General features: G+C 45.4%; 1 long non-coding RNA gene across 2 annotated transcripts in view; it reads right to left on the reverse strand.

Moving 5' to 3' along the window:
* Window positions 1–2,844: 2,844 nt before the first annotated feature.
* LOC140430364 (uncharacterized) overlaps window positions 2,845–13,237 on the reverse strand; it is a 73,004-nt gene continuing 62,611 nt past the window's right edge. For both annotated transcript variants that reach the window (XR_011949393.1, XR_011949392.1), the window contains one exon: window positions 2,845–3,301. This is a non-coding gene — a long non-coding RNA (uncharacterized lncRNA). The remainder of the gene's footprint in view (window positions 3,302–13,237) is intronic.

The raw sequence follows: 13,237 nt of genomic DNA on the forward strand, positions 1-13,237 counted from the left end.
CTTGTGTGTGATCGATGGTGCTACAGAGAATTGGTGCAATGACATAGCCTTGTTTGACCCCAGTCTTCGCTGATATAGGGTTTGTGGTGGTTTCACTGGAGTGGATCAAGGCTTGCATGCCATTATGGAGTGGGTGTAGATGGTGCCAAATTTCAGAGGGCAGTCAAATTTGAGGAGGATTCTCCGTAACCCGTCATGGCTAACGGTCGAAGGCCAGAGTTTTCAGGTCCTCACCGCCAGTGGGATCTTCCAGTGCTGCCAAAGATGATCTCCTGCGTGTTCCCTGGAAGCGGGATGGACAAGGCATGCAAAGTCCCTTGGACATTAGCAGGGCTGGAAGATCCCGTCGGCAGCCAATGGCCCCTCCTAGAAGATTCGCCATGGGGAGGGGGCTGGAAAAGCCTGTCCAAAGACTTTCAGGAGGTCAGAAAAAGCCACGTCCAGCTGTACGCTGTTACTTGCACTTTTATTGAATGTGCTCTGCAGTCCATGGTACCTCTCGATGGGGGAAAACTGCATTGCAACTGGGATGTGGCACTTGAGAAAAGTAATGGAAGGACTTGGTGCTTAAAGGTATGACATAAGATTGAGTCCAGGGCCTCCCAAATGGTAAGAAGGCACATGACCTAGAACCAGGGGCAGCGTAGAGATGAGTAGCAATATGTAAGGACCTGGTATGGCGTTTTCTTCAACAACAGCGAAAACAGAAAGTATCATGGCATTAGCGATAGGGTTGATCAAGAACGATCATTGCCTGTGGCAGATAGCAGTGAGACCTCGCTATAGCAATCGGACTTGTCTCTCTTCTGAAATATATTCCCCAGCAAACAGTCCTCTTCCCAGATTAGGGCTATGAGATTGTGAGCTGTGATTACAATGCATCTCTTCTGTGCTTTCGAGTTGCAGCAGGGATTTTGCCTGCTCCCGGAGGTCTTGCAGTTCTTCAATTGTCAAATGGCTTTTTCTTCCTCTTTCTTGAACGGGATAGCGCTGACACCGAGCTGGGTGGGATATTATGGAATTGAATTCAACCGATGGCGAGCTTGGATCACCTTCATGAGCACAGGTCAGGAACTAAACCTGGGACATAACCAATCTGTGCAAGCGGTACATTTAAGTCTCATTTCTGGTCCGGTATCTCTCAGTGTCAGTTCCAGTCCATCCACGTTGTAAATGAACAGCCTTGTGAGAAAGAATCATCTAGACACAAAACATTAGCTTCCTTATCTCTCCACAGATGCTGGCAGACCTGCGGAGATTGCCAAGTATTTTCTGTTTTTGTTTTAGCCTCTATGTTCACCCCAGAAGAACAAGAAGGTTTATGAAGGGAAAGAATGGCAAGATTCTTTGAGAATTAACAAATTTCCAATGCACTAGAGTTAAAAATGATTGCTGTAGAAAGAATATACTTTTCCAATGCAAGACTCCCATGGACAAGGATACAAAGCTTGCATTTATATAGAACCTTATTATGCCCTGAGGGCACATTTAATCATTTCACATTAAATGAATTACTTTCAAAGAGCAGAGGGATCTAGGTGTCCATGTACATAGATCCCTGAAAGTTGCCACCCAGGTTGATAGGGTTGTGAAGAAGGCCTATGGAGTGTTGGCCTTTATTGGTAGAGGGATTGAGTTCCGGAGTCAGGAGGTCATGTTGCAGCTGTACAGAACTCTGGTACGGCCGCATTTGGAGTATTGCGTACAGTTCTGGTCACCGCATTATAGGAAGGACGTGGAGGCTTTGGAGCGGTTGCAGAGGAGATTTACCAGGATGTTGCCTGGTATGGAGGGAAAATCTTATGAGGAAAGGCTGATGGACTTGAGGTTGTTTTCGTTGGAGAGAAGAAGGTTAAGAGGAGACTTAATAGAGGCATACAAAATGATCAGGGGGTTAGATAGGGTGGACAGTGAGAGCCTTCTCCCGCGGATGGAAATGGCTGGCACGAGGGGACATAGCTTTAAACTGAGGGGTAATAGATATAGGACAGAGGTCAGAGGTAGGTTCTTTACGCAAAGAGTGGTGAGGCCGTGGAATGCCCTACCTGCAACAGTAGTGAACTCGCCAACATTGAGGGCATTTAAAAGTTTATTGGATAAACATATGGATGATAATGGCATAGTGTAGGCTAGATGGCTTTTGTTTCGGTGCAACATTGTGGGCCGAAGGGCCTGTACTGCGCTGTATCGTTCTATGTTCTATGTTCTAACATGTCGACAGGCACAGCAGTCAATTTACAGAAATGTCTTATGGGAAGGAAATCTGTCATTCTTACCTGGTCTGGCCTACATGTGACTCCCGAACATCAGCAATGTGGTTGACTTTTAAATACCTTCAGGGATGGGCAATATATGCTGGCCCAGCCAGGGATGACCACATCCCATAGACGAATAAAAACAAACTCAAACAAATGAGATGAATCACCAGTTCATTTTTTTGCTGTGTAATTATTTACCTGCCCACCCTTAAATGGTGCAATTTGATCTTTCGTATCAATGTGCATGGACAGTCAGAATCTTGACTTAAGAATTCAGTTGAAGGGCGGCACAGTGGCGCAGGGGGTCAGCACTGCTGCCTCACGGCGCCGAGGTCCCAGGTTCGATCCCGGCTCTGGGTCACTGTCCGTGTGGAGTTTGCACATTCTCCCCGTGTTTGCGTGGGTTTTGCCCCCACAACCCAAAGATGTGCAGGCTAGTTGGATTGGCCACGCTAAATTGCCCCTCAATTGGAAAAAATTAATTGGGTCTCTAAATTTTTTTAACAAAAGTATATTTTTTTAAGATATCAGTTGAGAGATGACTAAAGTTGTAGATAAGAGATTGAAACTGCAACTTTGTCTGGCAGGCTTTTCTGAGTTTAACCCCAACTGGGGTTAGTTTTTATTGTGTTACATGTCCGTCCAGGCAAAGATATAAAGGTGGTTACAAAGATATATCCACGTCCTGACCTTCGCAACACACACACACACTCACATAAACCCAAAAGCATGCAAAATTACAAGTTATGCTGTAGAGGAGGTTAACTTCTAGCTAAATTAAGATTCATTTATAAAAGGGAAAAATAGAGAGTTCACTGATGATGAGTCCTTTACTGTTGCTCTTGGCTGAGGCAATTTTGGTTTTAACAGCGGTTCTGGGTCTTCCCTGGAAATGGTGCTTTGGAATTTTGGCATGTCCTCCGGAGATTTCCTGTCTCTTGAGCTCAGTATGATATAAGTACACCGTGTGCATTTTGATTGCAATTTAATGATCTCTGTGATGTATTCCAAGCTGTCACAGCGATAGGGCTACAAACATGAGACTGTAGGGAGAGAGATCACAGAATCATTACAGTGCAAAAGAGACCATTTGGCCCATCAGGTCTGCACCGGCTCTGCAAACAAGCATCGTAACTCCCCCCACTCCCTGTCATTTCCCCATATCCCCGCACATTGTTTCTGTTCGAGATGCTGTTAATGTCAATTTGCAAAATTCTTCAGAATGTCCAAAGCAACCAATGTGTTGAAATGAAAGACAATTCAAAAAAACATCCCTCTGGCCAGCTGACCCCTCCATGATTTGATTATTCTACAGAAGTTAGTTGATTAGCTCATGTCTGCACAGACCTTGTTATGAACTTGGTGATTAGTTTCTTTACTGTCCCCACCATCATTTCTAAATGGACCATTATTTCCTGTGATGAGCTTGGAAGAACATCTGTACAGCCATTGTCCCAGGTAGACTTTTTGTCTCTGCTTGAAGGGTATCTTTACAGAAATGCAAATGCTGAAAGCCGGTTAACAGCTTAAGTTCATCTTTGAAGTCATTCTTATTAGCAGCAATTCCATCAGAGGTTTGCCTTGGAATGTACAAAGTTTAGGAAACCTCCAGACTTGGCCAACTTGTATATGTGTCAGGTGGCATGTGGCAGCCACCTTAAGTTGATGTCTATGCTTTAAAGGAGTTTCATATATAACTGACCAGCGGATGAAATTAAAGATTGTTATTAAACATGCATGAGTCACATCATCATGACACTCCACATGTTGTTGGATGTAGTCCAAAGTTTATGTTACAGGACTAATAATGAAAAGTTCCTTAGGATCTGGGTCGGCGCAGACTTGGAGGGCCGAAGGGCCTGTTCCTGTGCTGTAATTTTTCTTTGTTCTTTGAATCTGACCAGTGTACATTTAGACTTTAAATCTATTTTAAGAATCTGGAAATACAATGTGCGTATCAGTAAAAGTGACCATTAAGTGATTGCATCATTGAAAAACCCAACTGGTTCACTGATGTCCCATAGAGAAAGAAGCCGAGCATCTTTACCTGCTCTGTCCTATTTGTGACTCCAGTTCCACAGCTATGCGGTTAACTCCAATTTCTCACGGTCGGACTTTGACCTGAAATGTTGACCTTTGGCGTCAGTTGTGGCTGAGGTGGAAGCACTCTTGACTCTGCTTGAGAAAGCTTTGGCTTTAAGCCCCACTCTACAAGATTAGGGGCTGGATTAGCACAGGGCTAAATCGCTGGCTTTTAAAGCAGACCAAGGCAGGCCAACAGCACGGTTCAATTCCCGTACCAGCCTCCCCGAACAGGCAATGGAATGTGGCGACGAGGGGCTTTTCACAGTAACTTCATTTGAAGCCGACTTGTGACAATAAGCGATTTTCAATTTTTTTTCAATTTCACCAAGTCTGAGGGATTACCAGTCCGTCAGGGATGCCGTCTTTCAGGTGAAACTGAAGCCTTGTCTACCCTTTCAGATGGATGCACAAGATCCTCGGGCACTATTCCTAGAAGATGAGGCTGTGTCCTGACCAACATCATTAAAACTAATTATCTTTTCATTGTCACTTTGCTGTTTGTGTAATTTGTTGCAAACAAATTGATGGTTCTGCTTCTAACTACACTTCAAAAAACATACTTAATTGACAGCAAGGTACTTGGAGACGTCCAGTGGTTGTTGAATATGCCACATAAATCCTGGTATTCTTTTTCTGTTTCGCTCTTTCTGACCGCTGCCTGACTGGCTGAGTATTTCTTGCATTTTCCGTCTTTATTTATGGTTGGTGCTTAACTGCCTTCTGAAGTGGAAAGCTCACAACATGGTTGTTTAGGTCGAGTGACCAGCACCTGCTTCTGAAGGCATCCAAGGGTGGTCAGTGAATGCCAGCTAGGGCTGGGCAATACATCCAGGAGCCTCTACATGCTGGGAATGTGTGTACAAACTGAGTTATATCTGGACAGATCACTTCAGCCACACAACACTAAGCCAAAACATTGATGATTAAGAAAATAATGATAGTAATAATCTTTATTATTGTCACAAGTAGGCTTACATTAACACTGCAATGAAGTTACTGTTAAAAGCCCCTAGTTGTCACATTCCGGCGCCTGTTCGGGTACACGGAGGGAGAATTCAGAATGTCCAAATTACCTAACAGCACATCTTTCAGGGCTTGTAGAAGGAAACCGGAGCACCCGGAGGAAAGACACCCAGACACGGGGAGAACGTGCAGACTCTGCACAGACAGTGACCCAAACCGGGGATCGAACTTGGGACCCTGGAGCTGTGAAGCAACAATGCTAATTGATTAATTAAATTGCTTAAATAAATTGTATTGGCTTGACTGTGATTTTTACGCAGTGCTTAGTGATCAGTATTTTAACTAGCCTAGTGATGACTGTACTGTCATAATATACACCAGTATATTATGGTGCAGACACACACACACTGATGGACATGCAGTGGGACCAATCAGCATACACAACACCACAGCCAGTCACCAGTGAGAGCACACGCACTATAAAGACAGGGGACAGGAGAGTTCCCGCTCATTCTAGTAGCAGCCAGCTCGGAGCACAGAGCTCACAGCCTGCAACATTCACCATGTGCTGAGTGCATCACCTGGTTAGGACTAGGCAAGGGTCAACAGTTAAAGCTGGTATTGCATTTACCCACAGTTCAAGTATGTAATATAGTTGACCTTATAATAAAATAGAGTTGCACCACTTCAAGTGTTGGTGACCTGTTTGTGATCCAGAACACCCAACACATCATGTACGGCACCAATTCATTTCCCCTTGAGGTTTGGCTGTCTATCAAGAGCATGCATTGAGAAGATTTATACCTTCAGACATGGATGATACTCATGTAGGCTGTGAGCTCCTTTTATACACATCGCCGTATTGTTGAGAGAATCTTGCGATAATTAACCAGCTTGTTTAGAAGCAGGATGGGGGCATAATGGCTCTCAGCTAGCTATTTACCCACTGCTGGGTTATGTCCTATTGATCTGCCAGAAGTACAGGTTGTTCCTATTAAAAACAGTTGAGGTTAAATGTTTTCAAATGCCCACTTTAAGAATGACATGTGATGCAGTTTGTTCCCCTCAGCTGTGTGTTTACAGCAGTAGCTGGGGCTGCTGCCAAGAGATGGAGCCTACCTTTCAGTTCCTTCCACCCTTTGTTGGTGCAGATGTGTGCTCCTCACTGTTATATTACACCAATCACTCCTTAATCCTTTGAGTGCCTGATGAGATTTTGCAGCGTCCAAAATATGTATCCTTTCGTACCATCTGCTGGAGAAGTGATTTACTTAATTTTTTTCTACTCAGGAAATAAACGGCATAAGGAAGGCCAGTGTATCTAACAAGCTGATCCATTTTAGATAGATCTTACCCCGCCTAGCCATTTTATCCCCAATCTGTTCTCTTCTGAGAACGACATCTTACTATTTCCTGAACCCATTTCAACTTCCCAGTCCAATAACATCTCCATATGAATTATTCCATGTCTCTGCCATATTTTGGGTGATAAAGTTGGAATGTGAAGGGGGGGAAGGTTATGTTGCAGCTGTGCAGAGCTTTGGCTGGACCTTTATTTCAAAGGGGATGGAGTATATAACGAGGGAATTCTTGCTAAAACTATACAAGTCAAGACATAGACCACCCTTGGTCTATGGTCCCCTTATCTGAGGAAAGATGCACTGGCATTGGATGCAGTCCAGAGAAGGTTCACCAGGTTGATCCCAGGTATGGAGGCATTTTCTTATGAGGAGAGGTTGAGTAGGTTGGGCTTAGAAGAATGAGAAGCGACCTTATTGAGACATATAGGATTCTCAAGGGACTTGACAGGGTAGATGCTGAGAGGTTTTTTCCCCCTTGTGGGAGAGTCCAAGACCAGAGGGCACAATCTCAGAGTGAGGCGTCACCATATAAGACAGAGATGAGGAAGAATTTCTTCTCTCAGAGGGCAGAGAATCTGTGGAATTCTTTACCGCAGCGAGCTGTAGAGGCTGGGTTGTTAAGTATGCTCCAGGCTGAGATAGATAGGTTTTTAATCAGTCAGGGAATCGAGGGTTAAGGGGATAAGGCGGGAAAGTGGAGTTGAGGATTATCACATCAGATCAGTCATGATCTCATTGAACAGCGGAGCAGACTCGATGGTCCGAATGGCCTCTTCCTGCTCCTACAACCACTGGTCTTCCAGAGTGTGGTGTTCAGTTCCAGGCACAGCAGGGATACAGAGTAGAGTCACCATGTTTTTTTGTTTTCTTTCATGGGAGCTGGGCATTGCTTCCAAAGCCAACTTTTGCTCATCCCTGAATACCCGTGAACTGAGGGCAGCTAAAACTCAACCGCACTGCTGTGGGTCTGCCCTCACATGTAGACCAGACTAGATAAGGCTGACAGACTTCCTTCTCGAAAGGACATTCGTGAACCAATGAGTTTTTTGCAACAATTAATGGTCATTGCCATGGTCACCATGAGTGAGACTAACTTTATATTCCAAGCTTGTTAATCAAATTTAAGTTCCTTCAGCTACGGTGGTGCGATTTGAACCCCTAGCCCTGGAGGATTAGGCTTGCTTGCTACCATCTCACCTAATATCAGGGTGCATTTTCATTCTCTCAAAAGTAGAAGATTAAGTGATGAGAATTTAAGTGATGATTTCCTCAAAAGTAGAAGATTAAGTGATCATGACGGCACGAAGGCACAGTGGTTAGCACTGCTGCCTCACAGCACCAGGTACCCGGGTTCAATGCCAGCCTTGGGTGACTGTATGGAGTTTGTCTGTTCTCCCTGTGTCTCTGTGGGTTTCCCCCCATAGTCCAAAGGTATGCAGGTTAGGTAAATTGGCTATGCTAAATTTCCCCTTAGTGCCCAAAGGTTAGGTGGAGTTACTGAGTTATAGGATAGGGTGGGGGAGTGGGCCTAAGTACAGTGCTCTTTTGGAAAGTCGGTGCAGACCCGATGGGCTGAATGGACTCCTTGTGCACTGTATGGATTCTATGATACTAAAAAAACTTTGAGATCAGAAGCAATTTTCATACAATTAGTGCGGACAGTGTGAAACTCGACACAGAAAAATACTGATCATACTGGGTAGACGGCAGTTAAAGGAACATGTTGAAGGTGAAATTCATTTATTTTTGTGTTGGACAAGGCTACTAAGGTAAAGATCAGCCATGATATAATTAAATATCAGAACACGTTCTTGGTGTTGAATGGCCCACTCCTCTATGTTACCAAAGTTATGTCAGGCTTTCATTGTTACAGCTCCTTCCCTCATATTTATTCTGTGTCTGCTGGATGATTCATCGTTTTGGCTGGAGTGATTTATAAAAAATACATTTGTGAGATGTGAATTCCGCTGACAGGGCCAACATTTATTATCATCCCTAATTACCCTTGACAAGGTGGTGGTGAGGTGCCTTCTGGAACTGCCGCCGCAGTCCATGTGGTGTAGGTAGACTCAATTATTTTAGGAAATGCATTTTGGGATTTTGATCCAACAGAAGGAATGGCGATATATTTCCAAGTCAGGATGGTGTGCAGCATGGAGGGGGATTTACAGGCGGAGGCGTTCCCATGCACCTGCCGCCCTTGTCCCTCCAGGTGCCCGAGCCCACGGCTTTGGAAGATGCTGGCAGAGCCATGGCACACTGCTGCGTCTTACAGATAGTACACAATACGGGAATTTGTTGACTCTCATCATCATCTTCAAATCTTTCATTCGTTATTTAATTGTGGCAAGGCAACTGCACAACTGTAGACTGGGCTCTCTTCCTTCAGTTGCGTTTGCACTTCAGCCCCATGCTCCTGACCTTTGGCCACCTAGTAAGGAGGGGAGCAGGGAGGGAAGAGGACCTCCGTGTGAAACTGCCCCTGGGCCTTGCCGAGTTGGTCATTAACAGGTCCAGACGGCGGGCAATCGAAAGAGTTGTCCGGCCAGACTGGCTGTCATTCCGCCACAGCTATATTCACGGCCGGGTGTTCCTGGAGAGGGAGCAGGCAGTGTCCACCAGAACGGCCGAGGCCGTCCATGCCCGGTGGGGACGACGGGGACTGAGATGTTTTACTGACCCCCTTTGTCACATGTAATAATAATCTTTATTACTGTCACAAGTAGGCTTACATTAACATTGCAATGAAGTTACTGTGAAGATCCCCTCGGCGCCACACTCGGGCGCAGTTTCCCTTGTGAATTGCTTTTGTTTTTATCGCAATGTCCCTTTAAGGAGCTGCACTCTTAATTTGCTCCTCAGTTTGTTAATTTAGTTTAATTGTTTTACTCGAAAGAATATAGGATCAGCTCAAATCTGATGGAACAAATAAAGTTTGTCAGCCCTCGGTTGAAGTAATTTTATGACTTAAAGCTTGTTATTTGTAAGATCCAAATTATTGTCCATCTCCACCTCTGGAACATTAAGAACAAGTCAGCGAATTCTCTCAGTACAGTTATGAGGATGTGCAGCACTGTCACAAGTACTATTTAACATTAACCTGAGGCACTGTCTGCTTTTTCAGGTGGATGTAAAGGATCCCACAGAGCTATTTCAAAGAAGAGCAGGTAAGTTACCCCCGGTATCATTGCCAATCACAAGCACCATCAATAAATAAAAGGGGATTATCTAACCATTGTCACATTGATGCTTGTAGGAGCTTGCTGTGTGTAAATTGGATGCCATGTTAAAACAGCACGCTTAATTGCCTGTCAAGGACATTGGGACTTCCCAGAGGCGGTTAAATAAATCAAAGCTTTTCATGCTTTTTTTGGCCAATGCGTTCTGATGGAACCTGAAATGTTAACTCTCTATCTCTCTCCACAGATGCTGTCAGATCTGCTGAGCGTTTCCACCATTTTCTTTTTTTATTTCCCAAACTGAGACCTGAAGCGCAGGCACTTTGAGTGAGCCTGACCCCCAAAAAGTTTTTTTTTTAAATGCCTGACGAGTACGATTAATGGGTTTTGTGTCTTTTGGGAATGTCTGTTCACTAACCTACAGCCAAATGGGATCTATCAGTGATATCTTAAAGGTTATGGAAAGGTCAACTATGATCATCTGAAGTGCATATAAATGCACTTTCAACAACCCATGGGAGATGTTGAGGTTTAAGCGAAAAGATCAAACTAATGAAGTGAGGTGGAATAATGAAAACTATGTTTTGTTATAAATGTTTCTGGCATAATAATCACGGCGTGCTTGCTACTGGGTGTAAATGACCTTGTATTCTGCATAAAAGAAGCATTTTACTTCAATATTGAATGGTGCTTAATCTTTGAAACAATTACTCCTTAGGGCATGACAAACGTCAAAAATATTCAATGAGACATCAGTGTAATGTGAGTGGAGTCTTGGGAAAAGAGGTTAAAATGATTTCCTCGTCTTTCACTTTTGTTTAAAAGGATACTTTTCCTTTTGTGGTGTTGTCGTTCGTGGTGAGATTAAGATCAGTTTTGTACAGACTGGCAATACGTGACCCAGGGTAAAATTTGACTTTGGGTCGGGTGCTAGGTTTCTGCAAACGCAACATGAACCCGAAAGAGGAGCGGAAACCTCCGGGGGTTACCTTCTGTTCAAAGACACCTCCCAAAATTTAATTTCCTATCTTCATCGGTCTGGTTAGCACGCTCGATTCAAATCCCTGTCTGTGTTATTCTAATGCAGCGTTTAACCTGTTCCTCTCAATCGGCCTCTCCTATTGCGAGTTGCCATCAAAGTTCTTATTGTAGCTTTCGCACCCCTCAATGCGCTAAACCCAGCCTAGCCTCAGGCTAACCCTGGGTTTCCCCTGGGTGCCTTGGGTTTCCTCCCAGAGTCCAAAGATGTGCGCGTTAGGTGGATCGGTCACGCTAAATTGCCCCATAATGTCCAAAACGTTAGTGCGGTTACTGGGTTACGGGGATAGGGTGGAAATGTGGGCTGAGGCAGGTTGCTCTTTCAGAGGGTAGGTGCAGACTTGATGGGCCGAATGGCCTCCTTCTGCACTGTAGGGATTCTATGATTCGATGATTAAAGATCACATGGTCCCAGTCGATGATGTGGCATCCTGGAGTCTGGACCAACACTCATGATCCCTTCACCACATTGCCTGTATTACAACAGTGTCCTCCTCCGTACACACAACATTAACTCTTTCTGCCCCGTAACATGGGCTGGATTTGTACTGACAGACCCGTCTCAGCTCAGGAAGCCAGCAGTATGTTGGGAACCTGGAGGTTTTAGCAGTGCTTTTGTCAGGGGGGTTCTATGTTTTACTCAGCAATGGCCTTCACATCTGACTCTGTGGTTTGTGACTGGGTGGAACAAGCAGGCATAATGGTGAGTTGTTACAGTCTATTTCAGCTCCATGATTCACAGAGGCCCTGTGAGGGACAAACTGGTAGCATTCCAGAGATGCCAGATCTCAGCCAACAACTGAATAGATATGTGAGCGGTCGGGCCAGGTGTGTGTGTGTGTGTGTGAGGGGTTGGGGGAGAGGGTCCAATGTGCAAATGCTGCACCCAGGTTCTCGGACGTGACCCGAGACATCATGCTCCAAGCTACAAAGATCGACAGGAATATTTCCTCACGGACGGGTGGAAGACAACAAGCAAGCATTGCTGGATGTGGCAGAGGAGGTCAGCAGGATGACGGTGGTGCCTTGCTCGTGGGTACAGTGCCACAAAAGTCTCAATGATCTGACCGAGGAGGGAAGGTGAGAGCAATTCCACGCTCCACCACTCTGCCTTCCCTGTCCTGCACACCACCCCTCAGAGCAACCCAGTTTACAGGTGAACCTCTCCCTCTTCCTCAAGGGGCCTCCTCACATCCCCACCTGAACAGGCACTGACATGTTGCTCTTAGCTTACTCCAATGTCCCACACCTGTCCCTCACCGTCACCCTCCACAAGTCCTTTTGTCCTTCTGACACGTTACATTTCTTATATTCGAAGGTCTCGTCTTTGCATACTTCTTTGAAGAGCGCGCAGAACACCAGGGAGAGGCAAGGAACTGATAATGGCCCTGCCTCCTTGTTGACAGCGACAAAGGAGGAGGCACTGGAAATAAGTTGGGTCTTGGCACGCATGATCGTTGAAGATGTAGATGGGGGTCTCCACGCTGTCTGGTGACAGAACTAAACATCATGCAGCCTCATGGCACCAACACTCACTCCTGTAGGCATGAAATCAGCAGCTGCTGAAATATGAAGATCTTCAATCGAATCTGAATCCTTGTTACCTTGTCGGTTCAAATTCATGCCTTTCATCGCCCACAGATTTATGAGGAGATGGTGGCACAGTGATAATGTTGTGATATTAATAATCCAGAGGCCCAGCTTAATGCTGTAGGGATGTGGGTTCAAATGCCATGGCAGCTGGCGGAATTAGAATTCCATTATTAAACCTAGAATTGAAAGCTAGTCTCATGCATTGCTGGATGTGGCAGAGGAGGTCAGCAGGATGATGGTGGTGCCTTGCTCGTGGGTACAGTGCCACAAAAGTCTCAATGATCTGACCGAGGAGGGAAGGTGAGAGCAATTCCACGCTCCACCACTGGGGGCAGCACGGTAGCATTGTGGATAGCACAATTGCTTCACAGCTCCAGGGTCCCAGGTTCGATTCCGGCTTGGGTCACTGTCTGTGCGGAGTCTGCCATCCTCCCCGTGTGTGCGTGGGTTTCCTCCTGGTGCTCCGGTTTCCTCCCACAGTCCAAAGATGTGCAGGTTAGGTGGATTGGCCATGATAAATTGCCCTTAGTGTCCAAAATTGCCCTTAGTGTTGGGTGAGGTTGCTGGGTTGTGGGGATGGCGTGGCGGTGTGGACCTTGGGTGGGGTGCTCTGTCCAAGAGCCGGTGCGGGCTCGATGGGCCGAATGGCCTCCTTCTGCACTGCAAATTCTATGAAATTCTATGAAATGAAACTATCATCAATTGTCATTCAAAACTCACTGCGTTCAGTAATGTCCATTAGGGAAGGAAATCAGCTACC

The sequence above is a fragment of the Scyliorhinus torazame genome, chromosome 10, assembly GCF_047496885.1.
Source record: "Scyliorhinus torazame isolate Kashiwa2021f chromosome 10, sScyTor2.1, whole genome shotgun sequence".
Lineage (NCBI taxonomy): Eukaryota > Metazoa > Chordata > Chondrichthyes > Carcharhiniformes > Scyliorhinidae > Scyliorhinus > Scyliorhinus torazame.